This window comes from Mandrillus leucophaeus, unplaced genomic scaffold, assembly GCF_000951045.1.
Source record: "Mandrillus leucophaeus isolate KB7577 unplaced genomic scaffold, Mleu.le_1.0 Scaffold622, whole genome shotgun sequence".
NCBI lineage: Eukaryota > Metazoa > Chordata > Mammalia > Primates > Cercopithecidae > Mandrillus > Mandrillus leucophaeus.
The window spans coordinates 1895973-1920133 of NW_012106720.1; the positions used below are offsets into that span (position 1 = coordinate 1895973).

Consider the following 24161-nt stretch of genomic DNA (forward strand, 5'->3'; position numbering starts at 1 on the left):
ATAAAAAAATAAAACACAGTAACCACTATATTTGGATTTGCTGGGCGTCAGGAGCTGTGTTAGGTGCTACACACATATTATAATTCGTTTAATCCTCACAGCCACCCTAGAAGGTAGGCACCATTATCATACCCATTTTACAGCAAAGGAACTGAGTTACAGAGAAGGCAAGGATCTTGCCCAAAGTCACACAGCTGGTCAATGATGAAGCTAGCATTCACACACAAAAGGTCTAGGTCTACAGCACTTACCCTCAATTTCCTTTCGGCCTATCACAGTTCATGCAGTGTACACACACACATACCCCTACACACATGCACACACACACCTACACACATGCATGCGCGCGTGCGCGCGCGCACACACACACACACACACACACACAGCCTCTCTCTCCAGGCTTCTGGAGCCAGGACAAGTCAGACCCATCTCTGTCTGGCACAACATTGATGCTGTCTGAACACTGTGACCTTTGATTATTTATCATTTATCAACTTCCAAGAGCTATCACTGTCACTGGGGACAGACAGCAGACAAAATAAAACACCTGGGAGTGGGGTGCAGAATGCAGAAAGCAGGGTTGTTTTGTTGCCTGCTGGGACGCTTGGCCTGGACTTTGTTGGCCTCCCAGGAAGGGCAGCAGAGATTGGTCCCTACCCTGGAGACCGCAATGGAGCAGCAAAGCATTGCCCAGAGGCCTCTGTTCTTCAGGACAGAACCTTGCCTCGAGATCAGAAGCTTTGACCCCTGGAGGCCCCGCCCTCCAGGCCACCTCTTCCTGAGTTGCAATTAGTAGCTACCATGTCAGAGACAACTAGAGTCTAAAAGACTTTCCCTTCAAGAATTTGAAGCTGTTTTCCTCCCTTTATTCCCAAATTACCTGACACCTTAAAGCAATCAGAATTAAGTTGGAAGGTCTCAGGAGCCTGGAGTAATTGAATCTATTAAATAGACAGTTTAGGCTCTGTCCTAAGGGAGCAAAATCTGGAGGCAGAGTGAGGTGCAGAAATAAGATGGCTTTCCAAGTGTCTTTCTGCAGAAGTTACATATGTACATGGGATGTGGGGGAACTGTGGGACTAAGCGCCAGTGTATGCATGAGTGTGAGTGTGTGTACATGTGAGGGAGCTGAGTGCCATTGCACACAGTATGTGTGAGTGTGTATGTGTGTGCATTTGCATGTGTGTGCATGGGATATGGGGGAGCCAGTGGGACTGAGTGCCAGTGTATACATGAATATGAGTATGTATGTGTGTGCATGTGTGTATGCACATAGGTTGTGTGAAAGCCAGTGGGACTGTGTGCCAGTGTATGCATGAATGTGTGTGCATGGGAAGTTGGGGGCAGTGGGACTGTTTCAGTGTATGCAGAAGTGTGTGTATGTGTGTGAGAGATGGCTCTGCAGTCTGAACAGCACTGCACAAGAACATTTGTTGGATGGTACGCGTGCAAGGGAATGATGTGTGTGCTTCTTCGAGTTCTATGGAGTGCATGAGTGTTAACATTCAACTCAGAATGCATGATGGGTTTTTCCACTCAAATGGCTTCTGTGGTTGACATTTTAAGTTTATGCCCTTGGCTTCTATCCAAAAGCTACTCCAGAAAGTCACATAATGAATATTATACTAGGCCACGGTTAAAGTTATATTTTTACAACTGCACTATAACAGTGACCCTTGAAGAAGGGCATAAGCTTTTCAAATGTAGCCCCAGGAGCAAGGTTATCTCGACTGAAACACCACCACACAGCAATCCCAACATGCCTCCCTCACTACCTGCCCAAATCCTGCAAGGGTAAGATATTTGCTATGAATTTAAATCATCCTGTTTGCATTTTAGGCATTTTCAAACGTGGTGATGAAATGTTTGTGAGGGGGAGTGAAGGAATGCATGGGGAGTGAAGTGGCCCAACAGAGACCCTCGCATCTGCCACCTTAGCTTGAGGACCCCAGGGCCACCACCCCCCTCCCCCACCCGCCCCGTCTCAGCAGGATCAGCTCACCCAGGGAAGAAGGTTAGCATTTTGGCACTTAGCCACCTATGTGGAGTCTTATATGTGCTATACTTAATGTGACTTTTTATTGAATGTGGGCCATCTCTAGTCAATTTTGGAAGCAAAGGGATATGAATGATAAATTATATCCATTCAGATTGAGTCCTGCCTGGTGGCTTGGCATTGTGACCTTGCAGTCTGAGGAAGCCAATTCAAATCAATCAAACATCAACTAGCCCCTCGAAGGCTGATGCAGGGCTGCAGTGGCCTTAGTGGGGGTCAGGTGCATGGCTGCTCTCAGGGAGCTTTCGGTCTGGCAAAGGAGATAGGAAGAAATAATAACTGTACCCCACATTAAGGTGTTGGTGTTACAACACAGGTATACAACGTGCTGAGGGTGAGGGGACACAGAAAAGAGGCAGTCAATGAAAGTCCCTAGAAGAGGGGAGGTCAGGTTAGGATGAGCCTTCCCAAGAGTAGAAAAGGATGATGGTTGTGCTGGGCCCTGAAAGATGAATAGGATTTTGATAAGCTGATAACAAAGGAAGGGGGAAACTTAACAGTTACTGAGATTCTACAATTGAGCGGACACTGTGCTAGGGTCTTTTACCAAAGGGCCTTACAGACAGAGAGGATGACATGAGCAAAGATATGGAGACAAGAGAGTACATGCCCAATGCACTCGAAAACCAAGGTGCAAACCAGCATGGCAGCATTCAACCATTAGGTGAATGGTTCGGTGTGGCAGGAAATGGGCCTAGAAAGTTAAGGCAGGGCCAGATCATATGTCACCCTGAACATCAAGCTAGGGTGTTTACAATTATCCTATAGTTTGGAAAAATCCTATAGACTCTATTCTAAGGATGTGGTTCCCAATGGGGGACCACTAGAGGGTTTTAAGCCAAGAATAATCTGCCCAGATTTAACCTTTAGAAAGAAATAATTGGGAGCAGAATGGAGGATTGAGGGAGACAAGGCTAGTGGTATGGAAAACTGCTAGACAGCTATGAGTAAAGTCCAGGACAAAGATGAGCCAGCCCTAACACAGGGTAAAACAGCCCTACCCACAGCCATTTTGAAGCTGTGGGTAGACATCATGGCAAGATGGTAGCATAAGTATGGGTGGCCAGATAAAGCCCTCTGTAATTCCCATTTAAATAACTGCAGAATGCACAAAGACCATTGCACTACTGCTGATGATTGAGATAAACAGGCTTACAATGTCTGAAAAAAAATGTAGGTCAACCACTAGTAAAATTAAAAGCAATGTCTATTTTCCAAATCACTGCTGAAAATAATAGCAAATCATTTCCACACACACAAATACACAAAAGCATAATCTATAGGAAACATAGAACGCATAGGGCATAAAACAAAGTAATAGGAATAAAACCAGATCGAATGGTTATGAGGTAAATGTAACTAGAGAGCCTGTGAGCCTGGATCATACACAGCTATCATTTGCTGAGTGCATGCTCTATGCCAGGTGCTCCTCTGTGTGTTTCATAAAGACAAATATGGCAATGGGAGGATGAGATGGGATGCTTCCAGTCTAGGCTCCACTTGGGGGTCCAAATGAACACATACCACATTCCAAAGTGAAGTGGGATACACCTCTTGGAAAAGAGGTGGCGAAAACCTGGATCCATGCCGTTAGCTGACACCCATCGCTAATATATACAAAACGGGAGAGAGGTTGAAAAAAGGGTTGTTGGAGGTTTAGAATGAATTTCAGAGAGAGCCTTTGGGGTCAAATGATCCCTAATACATGGGAGGGGTGCAGGGTGCTATCATCTTCACCTCAAAGCCACAGAGTGGGGCCTTGAGGAAACCCCTAAGTCAGTTGATATGTGGCCACAATGGTCTTGGTGCCACAGTGGACAAATCCAAAGAGCAGCAAGAGTGCTGCTGCTTCGGGATCAGCCTGTGCTCCCTGGTTTGCAGGGCAAAGCACACGTGAGTGTCTCTTGTGGACAGAGGTGGGACCCAGCAAGAGAGCCAGATGTGACTGTCTTAGATCCAGGCCAAGAGGGCTCCTCCAAGGGAGGAAGTGACACCGAGGGAGACCGGGTTTCCCAGAGCCTGAGAAAGAAACCATAGGATCAGCTATGGGGAGAAAGTATCACCCTGATCAAGGGAGGCGCAGGATGAGACTCCAGCGATGGGGTGGTCTCCACCAATCTGCAAAAACACCCCAGTGGGAGAGAGGGCCCAGAGAACAACAGGACACCAACTCATCAGAGTACAGTCATTGAAGACCTTTCCCGCCCATCTTGTCTCCTACCTCCCTCCCACTCCACCTTAGACCCTGGAAAGGGTCAGGACTGTCATGTCCAAGCTCCCCTCAGGCAGCTGGCCTACAGCAGACTGTGCTGGGAAAGAGATGGTGTAACTCTGATGTTTCAAGATTTTTTTTTTATTACAACAGACAGGATGCATTAATTACTGACAAGACAACCTCTGGTTACCTGAAACTGGCCAGAAAAGTCATGGGACTTACCCTAAATTTAATATAATTTTAGAAGGGAAAAGAGCCCTACAGAATAAATTTAAAGAGACTGTGGGGAACAAAAATAAAGTTTGCTTTATGATTACATCTCATGAGTCATGCCTATGCCTATTCAACTTAACAATTACACATGACTTCTCCCATTTAATCCTCAGAGCAACACTACAATGTAGGTACTATTATAATCCCCACTTTACAGATGAAGCAACAAAAAGGTTATATATAATCTGCTGAAAGTCACACTGATAAGAAGTAATAGAGTTCAAATTCAGATTCAGGCAGATGAGCGTTGTAGAGTCCAGAGAACTACCTTCCTCCAGAGAAAACCAGATGATGGGCGCCTTAGCCCTTTGACTCATTAATTCCTGTTCTAGAAAACTAGTCAAAGGAGATTGAAAATGAAGTCAACAGTTTATATACAAAGATACTGATGGAAATTTTATTGCTAACAGGGGAAATTGGTTGGGGGAAGATAAACAAAATGTCTATTAATTAGGACTCCGTTAAGTAAATAATTCAATGTTCACAGGATGGATCACTAAGCATCCTTTATGGGGAATTTTTGTTTTTAAGAGACAGGGTCGGCCTCGCACGGTGGCTTCCGCCTGTAATCTCAGCACTTTGGGAGGCTGAGGTGGGTGGATCACATGAGGCCAGGAATTTAAGAGCAGCCTGGGCAACATGGCAAACCGTGTCTCTACTAAACTTACAAAAATTAGCTGGGCGTGGTGGTGGGCATCTGTAATCCCAGCTACTTGGGAGGCTGAGGCAGGAGAATCACTTGAAACCAGGAGGTAGAGGTTGTAGTGAGCCAAGATTGCCCCACTGCACTCCAGTCTGGATGACAGAGCGAGACTCTGTCGAAAAAAAAAAGAAAAAAAAAAGAAAGAGATGAGGTCTCACTCTGCACCCAGACTGGAGTATAACTGGCGCTATTGTAGCTCACTGTAGCCTTGTACCCCTGGGCTCAAGTGATCCTCCTGCCTCAGCCTCCGGAGTAGCTGGGACTACAGGTGTGAACCACCACACCTGGCTAATTTTAAAAAATGTTTTGTAGAGATTGAGTATTGCTGTGTCTCCCAGGCTGGTCTTGGACTCCTCGGTCAAACAACCCTTCTGCCTCAGCTTCCCACAGCACTAGGATTACAGGTGTCAGCCATCGCACCCAGCCTTATAGAGAATTTTTTAATGACAAAGTAATGGACTTATGGGATGGGGATACAATATTTTAGGCAAGTATAATGCTCTATAAAAAAGCCCCACCAGCCGACACATATATGGTCTCATACAAAGTTGCCTAGAGTGAGGGACACAGTCCATTGTCTCAGCTTTGCCGCCCTAGGGGCCACATCCTCCATTCCAGACGGCCACTTCTTCCAGGTGTTTGGACCTCCTCTTAGCTCCAGCTTTGACCCCTAAGACCTCCTAGTGACCCCTGAACAGCACAGACAACATCCTCACCCCCAATGTTGGAGAAGACAGACAATAAACACACACTATTGGTGCAAAATAGATTAGGTTAAAAAAATTATATATATAGTAATGCCTTACAAGTTGACATATCCTTAGTCGCCTAGTGTCATATGGTGTGTCACTAAGATGAAAGCCAAGTGGCTGCAAGAAACACCTGCAATTCTTAGCCTGGTTATTTATCTTGGAAGGGAGCAGAGGAAGTGCAGGAAGGATGCTGAACTGTAATATCTGTTCTTTACCTATTCTGAGGCATTTGCTGAGTGCTTCCTAGGCAGGGAGACCCAGGGCTGGAGGACAGTGTCCCTGATCCGGGGAAGCTTCTGTTCCCAGCAAGTCTTCTTGCCCACTTGCCCACGGGGCATCTAAGCCCAGCTCTCTGGGGAGCAGAGGCTGAGATTATAAATAGAAAGAGTGGTTCTGAGGCTGAGTGCTCAGGCCCCTGTGCTCAGCCTCCAGGAGGGGTTTGTTTCACCAGCATTATTGGATTTGCAGATAGGCAACAAGGAATTAAGCTGATCAGGAAGAGACAAAGAGAGCTTTCATTTATTCAAAAATGCAGGATTTATCTAGCAGAGCCCTCTCCTTTGTCAAACAGAGAGCCATTTCCTTTATATCCTCCAGCAAAGAACATTTTATTTTGTAACCTTTCAGAAAAGCCTATGAGTTTGTGTTTTTGACCTGTTTTTCTCCCTGCTCTAAGAAAACCATGATTATTTAAAATGTGAAATGCATATTAAACAATCCTATTCTGAATTCACAAACCAATCTCTCCAGCAAGAGGAATCAGTCCCTGAAATGCAATTTAAACTATTTGAAAAGTTTATTACTCCCAACACACCATCATTTTGCTCCATGGCCCTTCCCTTTTGCTGCTGCTGATTCTTAAATATCAGACTCTAGAGCCACCACTGAGGAAGCAGAGTCCTAAAAGGTAGTGCTATGGGACTGGAGTTTTCCAGACTCTGAAGTGGGAATAAAAGTTCCAAGACCTTATGGAGGCAGCAGCTATAGAGGAAAGAACGCCAGTGCCAGGTTCCAATCCTGGCTAAGTTGCTAATATACTGTGTGACCTCAAATGAGGATGTCCCCTCTCTGTGCTTCATGAAAGAGAGTGGGATTATCTCTAAGTCTCCTTTCAGCACTAAACATTCTCTGATATTTTGACTCTTTACAGCAGGGCTGTTAGGAGACAAAAGAAGATGATTATAGTTTGCTCAACTCTGAAATAAGGTGAGAATTCTTGCTTTACTGTTTTTTGTGTTAGCATTCTTGTATTTTATATAAGAAACACAGCCGTGAAAACACATAAGACTTAGGGGAGCTGAATGCTTGTCCTCTCTGTGCTGCTAACTCACTGGGTGACCAGAGACCACTCTCCCCAGGCTCGCCTCAGTTTCCTCATCTGTTAATTAGAGACAACATATGCCTTGCCTACCGCACATAGTGTGTGAGGCTGAACTGAGAAGGAACGTGTGTCTGTGAATGCTGTGCTAGAAGTCCAAAGTACCACGGAGATGGGACAACATTTAGTACTTAGAGCTCCCACTCACTGAGCCCTCACACAGGGCCAGCACTGTGCTAAGTGCTCACTTGTATTGTCTCATTGATTGCTGGCAGCTCCCCGAGGAGCTATTATACAGAAGGAAGCAGAAGCACTGTGGGTGGTCACAGCAGCAAGGATTTACTCAGCCTCGCCAGGCCTGTGCCATGGGGCCTCCGCCGCCCACCACAGATGAGGGTGAGAACAGGTGGTCCCACCACTGCTGCCCTGCCTGGGCTCTAGGAGGGAGGAAGGGAAGGAAGGAAGAGGGTCCCTTCCCCTCCACATCTCCAAGCTGAGCTCTGGCTGGAGGAGGTGATGCGCGAAGACTCCTTCTAGCCTTCCTCAGGTGAGATCATGCCCAGGGGTGGTGGGGCTGCGGGGCAGTACCCACCTCCGCCTCCTTCCACCTCTGCATCCTTTGCTTCGCTGTGTCTCTCTCCCGACCCCTGGTCCAATCACAGCCCACCTGCTCTCCATGTCTCTGTGTCTGCTGAGCTGTCACCATCCTCTCCGCTGCTGCAGAGTGGCTCCTTCCTGTACCTCCACCCTGAGGAAGGCATGGGCGGGAGCTCTGAGGATGGGGGCTCAGCTTAGCAGAACGAGGCCCTGGGATTCTGAGCTGGACATCTCATGCCAGGTGGCCCTGTCGCAGCCCTTGCATTTCTGAGGATTTCTGGGGTCTCCCTGGAGACAGGCAAGTCGGGTTGGCCCTCAGATGAACTTCAGAGGTCTCCCTTCCCCCAGTGGGAGGGGTCTCAGGCCACTGTGTGTTCCTCTAGCTCAGGTCATCCTCTGCTCTGCCCCAGCTACCTGGTCCCTGCACCGAACACACCCCAGTTCTCTTTGTCGTACTGTGGCTCCCCGTATCTGCAGCTCAGCCTGCCTATTCTGAACTGTGTCCCACCCCATCCTGCTGGCTCTGAGAGACAACTGAAGCAGTTTGGTGAAGGACACAAATCTCTTATAAAACTCTCCTTGCTCCTTACAGGTGACCAGATATTTGCTGATGTTGTAGGCCCATGTTCTCACTTGATGTAAAAACACCATTAGTGTCTTAGATGTCAGGAATCCTGAGTTTAGGCCTAAGTCCCCAGCCTCCTATATGACCATAGAGAAATGCCTTCCCAATTTTCTTGGCCTCAGTGTATCAGTGTATAAGATGAGGGAGTTGAATTAGATAAGGTCTAAGGCATCCAACATCACTGGAGCTCCATTATCAAGGGCCCCATCTGAAAATTTACATTAAAAGGATACACATTTCTCACCTCCCACTCCCACTTCCCTGGGACAGCAGCATAGAGAACACTCAGGCTAGACTTACCCCTATGAAAAATGCGTGATGAGCACAGACCCATCCCTCACCCAGTCACACACCCAGAAGACAGATGGCAGCTCGGGATGCACTCCGTAAGTGGGTCTGAAGTCCCTCCCACCCTCTCTGTGAAAAAGAGTCGAGGCGATGAGTGCTTAGGAACAATTCAAACGTGCTCTGCCATGAACCACATGTATGCCTTGGGCCGTCCTGGGGACTTAATAGTTAATATATGTAAACCATTTAAAACAGGCAGTAAGAGTTAGCTGTGGTTACATAATGATCTGCACCCCCTTTCCCTCCAGCCCCCCTGCAGTCTGTTCTCACATGGCAGTGAGTGATTTTTTCATAATGCAAATCTCTCCTTGCACCTGCTGCTTCAAATCCTTCACTCGCTTCCCTTGCTCACAGACCAAAATTTTTAAAAGTTCCTACAAAGTAGTCAAGTTTCTGGTCTGCAGCTATACTGGTACGCTTTTAGAGAAGCCAGGTTTTCTCTACCTTTGCAGACTTTTAGGTCTGGAATCCACCTCCCATCCCTGCACCCGAAGGCCAAAGCCCTAAGGCTGAGACTGAAGTCATGGTTCAGTGGGGACCAAGGAGGCCCCAACTACTTGTATTTCTTTAAAATTCCTGAGGGGGGCATTGATGAACAGGCATTAGTCTACTATGTTAGAAAGGAGGACTCATGGTTTATATTATTACAAGTGATCTACTGTACGGGGCCTGAGAAAATGTAAGGGAATCAACAAGAAAACCCCCAGAATCAGAAAGTTCAGTAAAGTTGCCAAATAAGATGGAAAAATAGCCAAGAACATTTCTATAAAAAAATTATCATTTGCAAAATGAAAATGAAAAAGATCTCATTTACAGTGGTACAAGACTACATATGAAAAGTTTTAAAATAATACCAGTGAGACTGATTTGTGATTCATATAAAGAAAATTATAAAATGCAATTGAAATTTATAAAAAGAACTTGAAGAAATGGAGATTCCTAATGTATTTCTGTATGATAGGAAGACTATTTTAAAGACATTCTTCCTAAATGAGATTTCATTTAGTTCGAAGCAAAATTCCAAGGGGATTCTGAAACTTGATAATGTACAGAGATTTTTTTATGCTTCCCTGTGGTGATGATTTAAGGAAAGGAGGGTGAGCCCCAAGATGGTTTGTGAACGTGGGTTCTGTGATAAGAAAGCCAGTGTGGCCATGTTGACTTGCTGGCTAGTGTCGATCAGCAACGCCAGCTCCACCATCCCGTGACAGCATGCCCACACAGTGCGGGCATCCTGCCCCACATCCCAGGATGGCAGATTGGTGGGCAACAGTGAGAGTTTGGGATAGTCAGGGTGTTGGTGCCACCACTACTCTCTTTTTTGCCTATTTCTCTCAATCAATGGCCATTTTTTTCCATTTTCAGAGCCATGAATTAAGAGTGCCCAATTCAGCTGACCTGTGTGGATGCCCAGGATTAAGGCAGACTGAGATAAGCTACTCGTCTGCCCCTAATTCCTCTGGATAACCCAGGTATAGATTATCTGGAAGGAAAAAAAAGCAAAAAACAAAAACAAAACAGGTAAGAAAAGTAAAGACAATTCTGATAATGGCTAATGAGAGGAGCACCAATCCCATTAGAATATGAAAATAGACAGTGGCAACAACTGAAGCAATGTGATGATGGACAGGAATCTCATGTGAAACTTCAATGGAAGAAAATAAGCAACCCAGAAATATACTCTAAGCACTTAATTTCTCTACAAGAATTTAGGGTTAATTACCCAACCCCCCCAAATAATACTAAACTTAAAAATGAGAGTATAAAATCATTATGACAAAAGTGTAAAATAAAGTGTCCTGTGGTTATCTGGAAGGGGACAAAGAGAGGTTGCAGAAGTATGAGACTGGGCTGATTTTCAGCATAAGCAATTGTTGTTATTGTAGGAGGTGATTTGTGTAAAGAAAAAGCAAAGAAAAGATGGAATAGTTCAGCAGAGCAGAAAGGACACTGGGCTAGAAGCCAGGGGTCTGAATTCTAACCACAACTCCTCCCTGCGGAGTGATCCTGGGCTATGTCTTTCTCATTTCTGGGCCTCACTCCAACATTTCAAAGATAAAGAATTAACACAAATGACCTGCAGCAGCCCTTCCTGCTCAGCCTTCTGGGATTCAACGATCATTCCCCATTTGTGGTTTCTACAGCAGGACTCGATGGAAGTGCAGAAAGAAACTCAGATCTTTCCTGCCCCAAATCGCAGAATGACCTCGTAGGCTGGGTCTGTTCATTTCAGTACTCGAGGCTCTCACTGCACCCAGCCCCATCAGCCACGGGGATCCAGAGATGACTAACACAGGGCACTGGCCTGTGAAGATCATGGGTTACTGGAGGACACAGATGGACACAGACAACAAACAATAATCCCAGGCGGTATGAAGTCAACCCAGCCAGAGGCGAAGACCCGTGCGGGCAGAGCAGAGAGAGCCAGAGGAGCCTGGCAGGGGACCAGGCAGGGCTTTGCAGCAGAGACAGCCTTTGAGGCTGGGTATTAAAGGATACAGAGCTCAGTAAAGGTAGATGGGGTGAGGGAGCCACGGGAGTTAGGAAAGCATTGGGGTGGATGGCCTGCCTGGCTGTAACACGTGGGGAATGAGTAGGGAAGAAGGGTCTTGGAGACGTTATATGGGACTGGGGAAGTTGGTCTGGAACAGGGCCAGGCTGCCTGTAAACAATGGGAAATCGCAGGGGTGCAGGGGTGTGGTGGCGTTGGGGAAGTGATCCTGACTATGAGGGAGGGGATCATAGGCAGCCTTGGCAGCAGGGTCTGTGGCGAAGCCAGAGGGAAGCAGAGATACCAGTGAGCAGGTTCTTCAATAGCCCAGGGCAGAGCTGGATGCGCCAAGGAGGGGCCTGGGGTGAGTGGTACAGCTGAGGCAAGCCCATGGGACCCGAGGCAGGACAGCACAGCGGCAGGAAAAGCACAACTGAGGCCAGACAGCCTGGGCTCTTCGTCTGGGCTCTGCCTAACTGTGTAACCTGAGGCTGTTTAACCATTTCCATCTCAGTTTTCTTATCTGCAAACAAGTGGAACGCTTTTTAGGGACGTCAAGGGATTCCATGATTTAATAAAAGCTTTTAGCATGGTGCCTGCACTAAGTGCTATTCGTGGTGGGGGCGATGATGATAGAAGAGCTGCATGTTGGAGGAAGAGGGGTCTGGACAGTGACTCCTCAGAGAACCCAGTGGGAATAGCAGGTTTGAGAAGGGGTTGGGCATTGTGAGTTACTGTTCAGATGTGCCAGGTTTGAGTGTCTGCAGGCCAACCCATCGCAAGTGACTGGAAAAGTGCATCTGGAGCTTCGGGAGAAGACACGTGAGGAGAGGGAAATTCAGGGAGTCCTGAGCCCAGGAGGAGACTGAGGCAGAGGCTCAGGGGAAGGTGCAGACTAAGGGAGAAGAGGGCTGACAGCAAAGACTTGAGTGTGTAGCTGTGGAATCCAGCATAGAAGCTCCTTGAGAACAGGAGTTTTCACTGTTTTGCTCCCTGCTGTATCCCTAGTGCCTAGTACAGTGCCTGCAAGAAAACAGGAGTTCAATAAATATTTGTTGAGTGAATACATGAGGAGAATTTTTCCTGTCATTTACTGTAAGTATTTTCTTAGGCACAAAATAGTAACAGTAGCTAACATTTATTAAACGCTTACCCTGTGCCAGGCACCATGCTAAAAGCATATAGAGTCCCATTTCATCTTTACGACAGTCTAGAGAGAAGGTACTATTATTATTTCCAGTTTATAGATCAGGAAGCAGGTCTCAAAAGGTAAAACAACCAGCTGAATTCACACAGCTCGTGAGGAGCAGAGCTAGGGGCCAAACCCGGGGCTGCAGGACTCCCTGTGGATGCTCTCCTAGACCCTGACTTAGCAAGAAAGGAAATGGAGCAACAACGCCCTGTGCCGGCTCTCACATGCTCAGTAAAGAGGGACTGTTTTTAAATCTTGCTGGAGGAGGTGGGGAGCCAGAAGAGCTGGAGAAGCCGGAGAAGCCGGACCTCGTTGGTGTCAGACTTACGGAGTGAGGCCATTTCACAGACCAGTATTTGGTGAGGCCAGACAGTGGAAGAATGGGAGCAGATCAGGAGCTAGGAGTGGAGCTGCCTGGAGCGGGAGAGGCAGGATGGAGGTCAGAAACTTACTGAGAGGAAGGAGCTCCATCTGTACACGGTGATGGTTGTGTGTGTGAATGTGTGTGCATTGGGGGAAGGTATTAGGCTGCAAAGGTTGTCCAGAGGATTCAGGCAGGTCCAGAAAGATCCAGGGTTGTCCCAGGGTGACAAGGACTAGAGGTCATTTGCAAAGTACAGGGGCTGCACACCTGGCAGGCTGAGTTTGTGCAGGTCTTGTCACACCTCTTCAACCTGCTTTCATAACCAGTGCTGAAGTCCTCAAACACCCGCAGTTATTATACTTTTTCTAGATGTGCGCTCCGAAGAGGGCATGAGGAGTCAGACAGGCTAGGCTTGCCCCAGGTCTTCAGCTCGCAGGCGACAGATTGGGATTCAGAACCCTGGACTCCTCTAGCTCCTGAGCGGTACTGCCCCAAGCAGGCTGGCTGCCCTGGGAAGTCTGGGGCACCTTCGGCCTATCTCTCTCCAGGCTGTCTGGACCCTCTGCACAGCCCTGCTGCCTCCAGAGAACGAGGTTCATCACTCAGTACCCTGTTCACAGTAACTGCCTGGGATTGGGATCAGGGTCAGGGCATAGGCCGCAGAGCTGTACAGGGGCCAGCTCCCTCTGGACTGCACGGAGTTGCTTTTGCCCCCATCCTCGCTCATTCCTGACTCATGCCAGGCCCCTCCAATTCCCTTCACCTCCATGCTTCCTGCCTCTGGCAATGCTCCTGCAGGGGAAAAGGCTGTCATGCTGTGTGCCAAACGGAACTTCATGTCCAGCATCTGAGCAGACCTGTTGGTTCTGGACACTCTCCAAACACCCTGGGGATAGAGGAGAGAACTGCAGAGTGCCCATTCTTCCCCTGGCAGTACCCTTGGAGCCCCTATGGCCTCAGGGGCCCTCAGGGCAGCCTCCCTCTGGGCTCCTTCCTCCTTGGCCAACTCTGGGGTGACATGATTAGCCACTGCCCAAGCACTGACCACCATGCACAACCCGTTTCATGTCTGACCAACCCCAGACTGGACTCTGAGCTCACAGAGAGAAACCCTTCACAGCGATATGACTCTGAGGGCAAGAGGAGGGTCTGCAACCACAGAATCCACACCATCATTTATGTGTGGACCTCCTACTATGTGCAGGAGTAGTGCTAGGGGCTTCCCATGCATTGTCACAAGGCCACACACAACTTACTTTTCAGATAAGGAAACCGAGGCTCAGAAACTTGCCAGGCTTTAACCCCTCCACTTCACCAAATTCATCATTACCCTTGGGTCAGATAAACCCTGAAGCAGAGCTGCTCTTCTGTCCCTTCCTTCACCCTTCACTCCGTCTACAGTGGAGGCCTATTTGGGCCCACAGATACACTCAACTCTGCTCTAGGTACTAGAAGAGGCAAATGGAAGGAAACTGACATTTGTTAACAACTATTCTTGCTGAGTGCTGTCATGTATTATTTTCTCATTCAATCTTCTTAACCACTCTATAAGGAAGGTATGACTATCCCCATTTTAGAGAAAAGAAAGTGAGGCACAGAGAGAACTGAGGTCACACAGTAAGGTATAGGTCTACCTGAATCTAAGACTCACACTTCTACCACATGAAATCACATCTTAACTCTGTCTCACTCCCATTGTGGAACCTGGGGCACATGCCATGTCTCCTCTGTCCATTACCACCTGCCCCAGCACCACCAAAGCCCTGGTCCCATGAGGAGCAGGCCAGGAATGAGAGGGAAAGGGAGTCTGCTTCCTTCCCAAAGCCTGGAGGACCTTAGTGGGCCCAAGACACCTGCTACCCCAGCAACGTACACACTTCCCCCTTAGCCTGATGGCCACGATCCTGGCTTGGCCTCTGCAGAGAGGGGCCCTTCCCAAGTCCAGGTGTGGTCTGGAATGATGATCCCCTGGCAGCTTCCACCAATTCTCCTCCAAGAGGCTGGGCCTTGTTACCTATATTATACATTGGCCCTGTGTCCTCTCATCCCCTAGAATCCTGCTTCAACATGGAGAGGACCCTGGGATTCCAAGACCTCTTTTGGTTGCACAAATCACTCTTCTGCTCCTACCAACAATATCCTGAGTATCCATAACTGTCTATTTGTTCCCAAGTTTGTGGAGTCCTCTGACACTATGATTTAAATTGCTAACTTCAAACCCTATGCTAGTTCCTCCTGCCCCACCAGCCATGTCTGCCCTGACTTACTCTCCTCCCTCATCTGGCCTGTCTGCTCTGAGATCCCAGGAGGCCCTGTGGCCCTACCTGCAACAGCCATGGCACCTAGTTTCCATCACTGGGTTTCATGCCCCTGACTCTCACTGTCTCTGCCTTGAGTTCCTGGTATCACTGAGGAGCCCCGTGTCATTATCTACAGGCCACAATTTTTGACCCCACTTAGGTCAATATTCCCTAACACCCTTCTTTTCCACAACTCCGCATGCTTAGACCTCAGCCAAGACACGAGGGCCCAGACCTCAACAAATGTTACTGATCTTAGCCAGTCAGCCCTCTCTAGCCACCATGAGTCCTGGTTTTACAGGCACTGGGTAAACTCTTGGTACAGCTCCTGGATGGTCATTAGGATCAACAGGCAGGTATACTACAAGCCCCAAATCTGGTTTATCCCCATGGCCACAGTCATAAGCATAATATGGTAATCTGTGAACCCAGAAGGCTACATCTGGGGTAAGAGGCTGTGCAGCCTGTCCAGTGGAGCTCAGGCACAGTCCATCAAGGTGGGGACAAGCATGGGGCCATGGGTTCTCCTTCTTCCCTTCATCTCAGTCTTCTCCCTGGGGCAAGTGATGCTTAAAACCATATTCATTCAACCTCAGAGCGTTGGAAACTATGGCCCTGATGTACATGCTGACCTATTGCTGGGAGACTGAGAACTGAGTAAGTCTGAAAACTCAGAGCTATCCATTTTTCCAGTCCTGATCCAGCTCTTAGAATCAGGACCAATCCTGCCATATCCCTGCAGGACAAATGACGCCCATCAGGTTCTCAAAGTCCTTCAGAGAATGTCCAATGTCACCGATCATTGAAACAACGGCATTACAACAACTTGCCGCACCACTCCTGACCAAAATCGCAAAATGAGAAAAAAGAAAGTAAATAAAATAGCTAAAAATAAATTAAAATGATGAACCTTTATACTGCAGGGCTGTGGGGACAGCTATAGATAACTGGTGTCACAGTAAATGGGCTCAATATTTCTGGAGAACCATCTAGTAATATGTGACAAGAACTATAAAATTGTTCATGCCCTTTAACCTAGTAGTTCCACTTGGGGAATGCTTCCCAGTAAAATACTAAGAAAGTAATTTGTACGGAGATATTCATAGCCATGATATTTATAATAGCAAGAAATTGGAAGGAGCCCAAAGGTTCAGCACTTGGGGATTGACTAAGCAAATTGGGTCGAGTGAACACTCCGGGATGCTTCACAGCCAGGAGGTGTGGACATGTGCAGTCTCAGGCAAAATGAATGTGCATCCTTGGGCCGGCAAGATGGGAAAAAACCGAATCAGATGGCCTCTGACTCCAGCTTCAACCATGGAAGCAAACGTGCAGTCGGCTACTTGGCACTGTCTTCACGTTAATTCAGTTAAGTCAGTAAACTTCATGTCAGTTATGAGGGTTTTAAAGGTCATTTATTTTACTTTCTTTTTCTAAAGGTCATTTTGAATTAACTGAATTCTTTTTTAAGAAGACATTTAAAATGCTAACAAGGAACTCTGTGGAGGAGATTTCGTAACTGTCCTTGTGTACGCTCATCTCCCGGGAGTCCTTTCTGACATCTCATCTCTCTTTCCTCGTGTCCATGCAGGAGGACCTGGGCTCACCCACGTGGCTGGACAGGGGCTGCTGTGGACCGGAGGTGCTGGGCCCTGAGAGAGCTGTGAGGGCCTCAGCAGGCCCAGACACTGTGATGGGGCAGTCCCTGGCCCTGATGCTCCGTCACACCCCTTCCTGAGCCTTCCTTCCTCTGGGGCCCACTCTGTGCTCCATGCTTTCTCCTGTGCCTCAGGAAGAGGTTACTGAAGAGCATGGCGGCCCCCTCTTCCCATGAGAGTGCAGATGACCTGAACACCTTCCAGAGACAATGTCTGAGTGTCTAAGGTGGCCCTGTAGGCAGGGCCTGGGCTTCCTGGCCTGGGGTAGGTGTGCCCCAAGAGCAGTGGTTTCCTCCCCCAGCTGCAGCCTGTCAGAATCACCCAGGGAGCTTTCTAAAATAAAGATTCCTGGGCCCTGCCCTAGAGTCCCTGTGGGCAAAGCCTGGGAATGTGCGTGTTAAAAATATTCCTAGGGCTTCTCATGATGCAAACCACTGTTCTAGAGTCTTTGATGCCTAAGAAAGAAGGTTGTGAGCCTGCCTTCTTGGGGTCCTGGGTTCAAAAGGCTTTTATTATGAGCCAGCAGCCACGGTAGAAACTGCAACCCCTCATGTGTACGTACACACACACACACACACACACACACACACACACCCTTCAGAGGAAGGCCCTGCCCAGTAGCCTAGAGCATCTGGGAGAGCCCTCCATAGGCCCCTGACAATGCCTGGCTCCCTAGCTCTCTAGAGGCCAAGAGCCAGCCTCCGCCTCAGCCAACGCATGTGTGTCTCCCCGGGACTGCAACCTCCCAAGCTTTCTGGGTTCCCCACGTCCTGTGGCAGGGTCTCCTGCTGCAGGAGCTCTTGGTCCATGCCCGCGGTCCCAGGTGTGGCAGTGGGGGCCTGCGGCCCCACCTGCCCAGGCCATACTTACGGAGTCATTTTATAAAGCTGCGTCCTCCTCTCAAACAGCGACCCTCCCCAGGCCCAGGACCACACCCCGGCCACTGGCGTGGCCTGGGCAGACTCCGTCTCACCGCCCCCCGTCTCCAGGACACTCTTCAGCTTCACATTGGCGCTTGAGTCCCCCAGCCTGTTGTCAGGAAACACCGAGAGTCGTCACCCTGCCCCACCAACCACCCTGCCAAGTGAGAACGGGCTGAAGCCTCCGTAGTCCTGGGGAACCGAGAACAGAGGAGGAGGAGCAGGAAGGAACTCCAGAGGTGGGGTCTCTTCCCAGCAGTTTTGGAGCAACTTTCTGAGCCCTATCTGGGATGCTGAGGTGGTGATGGGGGGGTCACTTTTGGAAGGGTCACCCCCTCCAAACTGTTCCTGAAGTAGCAAGGGAGCTGGGAGTCCCTGGAGTTCCCCAAAAGCACTGTCTCCAAGGCTGGGATCCGGGGGCCCAATGCGGCCTTATTTGGGGATCTGGATCTCTTAGGGGTAGGGGCAGCGGCAGGGGGAAGGACAACTTCCAGGTGATGGGAGGGGCCAGTGTACGCAGGGACATGCGTGTGGGCTAAAGAGGCACAGAGCAAACTAGCAAGATCTCTGTCCCCTTTGAGCTGACTGTCCTCATCCTACTCTTGCACCCCAGGATCCCAGGGCAAGGGGTGAGCAAAGCTGCCCCTCCCCAACTCCTAGGCTCTGTTCTGAGGGACAGGGAGGGGAGCCAGGCATTGACTTCTCTGGGATCTGAGGTCACACACGCTTGAAGGGCCCTGGTTTTCCCTGTAGAGGCACCACAGGGTGTTTCCGCCCCCATCCTGAGGCCAGCTGTCTCATCCTCCCTCCCCACAGCACACGCCCCCACACACTGGTCTAGGCCCAGGCTTGCCTCAGTTTACTGAGCGTGCCCAGCTGTCACTGAGGTTTGAGGGAAGCTCTGTGGGGCTGGAGGGAAGCTAGGACACTACCTGCTGAGTCCTCTCCCACACAGGTGGCATCGTTGCTGATGCCAGGCCCAAGGAAGGACGAAATGTGTTGTGTCCTGTTCAGAGACTCTCTGCATTTGTAGAGACAATGACAGAGAGCATCAAGGAACGAGAAGGCTGACCTGTGGCTTCACAGCACTGGGGCAGCGGAGAAGGGCCAGGGCCACACAGGCCCCACCCTGGGGCACCCTGATGGCTGGGGCTGGGGATGAGCCAGCCATCAGGTGGGGGCAAACTGAGCTGCATCCACTGCTGAAATCATGCACAGCTAGGCAGAGCCCAGGCCTACGTAAGCGTGGACATAACCGTGACTGTGCTGTGTGGGTGGCAGGCAGGGAGTTCACATAGTGTCTGTAATGATGATGCTTGGTTTTCTCAGCGTGTGTTATTCCTCAGACTCCATCAGCTTCTATGTTGGCAAGGATTCACAGACCCCAAATACGTACAACAGTATAAGGGATCTTCTGGCCCAGTAGTTTTCAGTTGGAAAACATCCTGTCATGAAGAGGCTAACAGAAAACATAAACGCAAGTGGCTCTGGATGAAGCTGGGGACAGGATGGGACTAGAGTTCCACACTCTCAGCCTCTCCCTCCCTATCACCCTCAACTCCTGCTTCCTGGAGATGCTCTGGGTGACCCTGGGGCTCCAAATGTCATTTGAAAATCAGTGGTATGGTCCCAGCTTTCTTATTTTCAGATGAAGAAGCTGAGGCCCAGAGTGGGTAGAGATCTGCCAAAGGTCACACAGCAAGTTGGTAGCAGAGCCAGGGCTGGAGCTAGAACTGAGGCCCCATGACTCCTAACCACTGTGGCCTCCAGCTCCTAAGCCAGAGGTGGCCAGCAACCCCACCCATGGTTCTGAGCTCCTCCAACCTTCTCCTGTCCACTCTGGCTCTCCTGCATGGAGGAACCTGGTGTCTGGACCACCCCTTCCAGAAACAAGGTCCAGACAGGCCTGAGTTCTTGGCCCTTCAGCAGTAGATCTGGACCCTTGTGACTGTGTTCTCCACAGGTGACCTCTTCACTTTCTTGGCTTTCCCACCTGTCCACGGGGCTCCCAAATCTACTTCCTGATGGCTCCCCTGAGCTCCAAATGCCTCTGGGCCCCTCCAGGGGCACCTCTAACTCTCCAGGTTCAAAGCAACTCACTTTACTCCAGACCTGCTCTTCCTCCTGATTTTCTGGCCATGTGCATAGTCCTGCCATTCACTCAGTCATCACCCCAGAAACCCAGGCGCCACCCTAACCCTCTTCATCTTACCTGCGGCTCTACCTGTGAAGCCCTCCTATCGGTCCCCTCCCCTGTCCCCAGTGCCTCTGCCCAGATTGAGGCCTCACATGTCCCCAGCCTCCTTCTGGTCTCCTGGACTGCAGTTCTGCCTGCTCCAGGAACATTACACTTTTAAAGGCCAACCTGAGCATGTCACTTGTCTGCTGACAAGGCTCTTTCCACTGCTCCTCATTCCAAAGGATATAAACCAAGCTCTTCCATGAGGCTTGTGAGGCTGCAGGACCTGCCCCCTGACCCCTCTCCTGCCTTGCTCTGCTGTCTCCCCTCCAGACTGGCTTTGCTCCAGCCACTTCTAAACTCCCAGCAGATCTCCCCATAGAACTTTCTCATCTCCTGCCTCAGCACACACCCTCTTGTCTCTTCAGATCAAGGCTTTTCCAAGTGTGCCCTTGGGTACCTGCTTCACCATCCCCTAGCATACTGTCGACTCCTGGGCACCACCCTGCCCGGACCTGCCAAAAGAGAATCTCTGCATTTTTAACGCAGATCTGTGGATGCTGCACACTAAATGTTGAGAGGCACTGTTCCACTGAGCAGCTCCTCTTGTCCCAGTCTCCCTCCTGCCTCAGCTGGGCAATTCCTTCCTTTTGGCCCCTGTACTCTCCAGGGTGTGACTAATTGTGACTGGATGTCTCCTCTGCTGGGCTATGAGCTCCATATAGGCAGTGACCATGTCTTCTTCCTCTGACCTGTAAATCCCTGAGCCTGGTACAGAGAAGGGATCAATGAACAGAAGCCCCAGTGCCCCTGGTCAGGAGGAGGTCAAGCTGATCTAGTGATAAGCCACAGCTTGTCTGGAAATCTGAGACACTGCTCCCAGGGTCTCTGCAAGTTACACCTGTCCCTCCACCCCACCCTACCTCACCCTCTGCACAGTAAGGAGACATGTTGGGACTAAGTGTAATGGAGGGCCTACGGGGTGTTAACAGTGACATTTAACAACAAGCTCTCCAGAAAATGTCTGCATGCATAGACTCAATAAGTTCACTCTAAATTTTACTGACACAAAGGATGTATACCACATAATTTACGAATACTAATGAAATATCCAATATTCTTTATTGTAAATTCCATATAGCCAGATGATTGTCCCAGAAATCAACCCGCTCAATGAGTTTCGCCTGACTCTTTATCTGTAGCCAACCTATGGTTGCAATGACAAATTACTGTAGTTCCAACTTAATGTTGCTTGATATTTTCATTTATGCTAACAAGTAAGTTGAAAGTGAAACAACAAAGACATGTCAGAACTTCACTCCTTCACTGGTGGTCTGAGTGATTTCTTTGCTGAATAGGTTAATAGTTTGGGGACACTGGAAAAATCTTTGTTTTCTGCTATTCACCATGGAGCAGCTATAAACATGATACCCTTTAAAATTTAATCTGCATTAGTAATATTTTTCCCATCACTTTCTTACGTCTAGACAATCAACAAAACAATAAATCTGGTCTTAATGTGCAGCACCTGTTGACTTCCCTGGTCTAGCCACCCTCGCCGTGGCCAATCTGTGATGTGACTGAGCACAGAGGTGGGAGGAGATGCTCAGCAGTGCACAGTCATGTGGCAGTTCCACCCCACAGATACAACAGACAGGTGCAGGGAAAGGCAGTAAAATGAATAGGAGGTGGTGAGTTTTCAGTGTATTACCTTTGTAAACATAATTTATTTAACGTTAAATTTATATCGCTTCTTTTTTTTTTTTTTTAATTTTTGAAAGAGAGGGTCTTGCTCTGTAGCCCAGGCTGGAGTGCAGTGGTATGATCTCAGCTCACTGTGGCCTTGACCTCCTAGGCTCAAGTGATCCTCTGACCTCAGCCTCCTGAGTAGCTGGGACTATAGGCATGTACCACCATGCCCGGCTAACTTCTGTATTTTTTTGTAGAGATGGGGGTCTCAGCATGTTGCCCAGGCTGGTCTCAAACTCCTGACCTCAAGCAATCCTCCTGCCTCGGCCTCCCAAAGTGCTGGTGTGGCAGGCCAGGTGTCACTAACGCAGGCCTCCGTAACAGCTGTTTCAGTGCTGACCGAGTGGTGAAGTTCAATATTAAAAGCTGACAGAAGCAGTGCCCTTACACAAAGGCTGGAATGGAACAAAAGCCCAGCGAGAGTTTTGCCTTAAAGCATGACAGAATAATGAAGGAATTCTTAAAGGACCTGCTTAAGATTAAACAAGTTTTATTGGGGGCCTGAAGAAACTCCCCAAACCTCCGTGACTTAGCAGGGGACAAGATAAGGGTAATCACCCCTGGCACCTGGACCCATTTAGATTAAGTACATTTACTGAGGCTCCAGAGGAAGGTCTTCAGGACTCAAATCTTAGTTATAGATTAAAAGAAGTTAATCACTTATGTCTTTAGATGAATGCACACTTACACGCAGACATATAGTTTAGAAGGTATATAAGCTCTGGAAAACTTTGTAATTTTGAGTTGGTCTGGCAATAATTTCCAGGCCTTCTCCCTGTAACCAGTTATAGAAATAAAAATTCCCTTCTCTCCCAGTTCATCTGCATCTCGTTATTGGGCCTTGAGAATAAGCAGCCCACCCTCAGTTTGGTCCAGGAACATTGGGATTACAGGCGCGAGTCACTGTGCCTGGCCAGTTTGATTCTTAATAACAGCTATGTTTAGCAACGGGCTTACAAACATCTTCCTTTACTGTGCAATTGATTCTCATAAGCCGTTTCTGGGCCAGTTCCAGGACAGTCACCCTAAAGAATTGAATGGGACCCCCCATTACTGCCATTACTCAGAGGGCCAGTCCCCTCCCCAGCCCTCTAGAGCCTAGCTTGCGAGCTGCCAGAGGGATCCTGAGAGTCTAACAGTCCCTGCTATGTGACCCAGCCAGCTTGTTTCCACTCTATGGGCCTCAGTTTCCTCAACTTTGAGGGGGAAAATGGCGCCTCCTAACTCGTGAGGTGTGGAGAGAATGAAATGCCCGCTTGCCCTTTCCCCACACACCTGGCCTACATACTGTAGTTCATTCCCATCACTGCCCCCACACCTTACCTGAGACACACCATGCACTTGTTTTGGGGACATGCCTGCACACCCCTCACCCTCCCAAACTGCATCACACACAATAACATGGCACCCCCTATACCACCCAGAGACAAGCTGACCTATAGACAGCTGCCTCCCACTCATCACCTCAGACACTCCACAGACAGATTTTCCTCCAGCTCTGCCTCACACACAGCCACCTACATACCCAAACCATACCCCACAAAGGCTCCCATGCGCATATGTACCCGAAATTCCTTCGTGTACTTTGTACTCACATGTTCTGCGCCAAATACCTTTTCCCTACCCCCAGGCATTTCACACAGAAATGGATGCCCCACCCTGCTCGCCACAACCCACTGACACTCCCGACGTTCCCCCGCCTATCCCTGCCAGCATGAGCATGCACACCACACACATGTGCCCATCATTTATCTATACTTCTCTCCAAACTCACACCTCACAGCACACACTCACGCCACCCCTACGCAGAGGCATTCCCATATGGTCCTCACACACTCAAGGCATTCCCATATGGCCCCACATTCCAGGACAGGAGACCCCAGCCAGCCCTCTGAGCCCATGCCCTAGATTAAGGAGCAGTGAGGGGCATCCTGGTAGCATGAGGTGGGAAAGCTAGGGTGCACTTCCTCACGGTGACAGCTTGCTTCCCTGGAAGTCAGGCCCTGGCTTGAGGTGCAGGGAGGACTTCAGAGAGCTGAGAAGGGATAGGACCAGACTGCTGGCTAAACACCTCTGTGTTCTCCAGACCCAGCCTCAGGCGGCTCCAGCAGCCAGCTCCTACCTGCTTTCCCCAGTACCCCCAACCCAAACAAGGACGCCCATCTGCTTCTGGAAGCTCCTCCCACGCCCTAGGAGAGCAGGACTCTTGGGGGCTTGAGGGCCTTGCCCAAGCTGCAGTGAACGCTGAGCCCAGGCTCCCCTGGTCACAGGGAGGGATCAGAAAGCACAGGGCCCTGAGCGGAGGGGCTGGTGGGAAGGTGAGCAGGGAGGCCAGGGCTCCCGCTTCCAACTCCACAGGGGCTATCAGGACTCCAAGGTGGTGCCCCTTTCCTATGCCTTGCTAGACTGAGGCGGTGGCAGA

The 24161-nt window shown here is 49.2% G+C and overlaps 1 protein-coding gene and 1 long non-coding RNA gene across 2 annotated transcripts in view; both read right to left on the reverse strand.

Moving 5' to 3' along the window:
- TUB (tubby bipartite transcription factor) overlaps positions 1–24161 on the reverse strand; it is a 64125-nt gene that overhangs the window by 22395 nt on the left and 17569 nt on the right. The gene's annotated exons all lie outside the window — the stretch shown is intronic.
- LOC105554020 lies at positions 10637–19953 on the reverse strand. Its single transcript, XR_001008259.1, has 4 exons — positions 19912–19953; positions 17762–17920; positions 12531–12587; positions 10637–12400 (listed from the first exon to the last, which is right to left on the reverse strand). It is a non-coding gene; the product is annotated as an uncharacterized LOC105554020 (long non-coding RNA).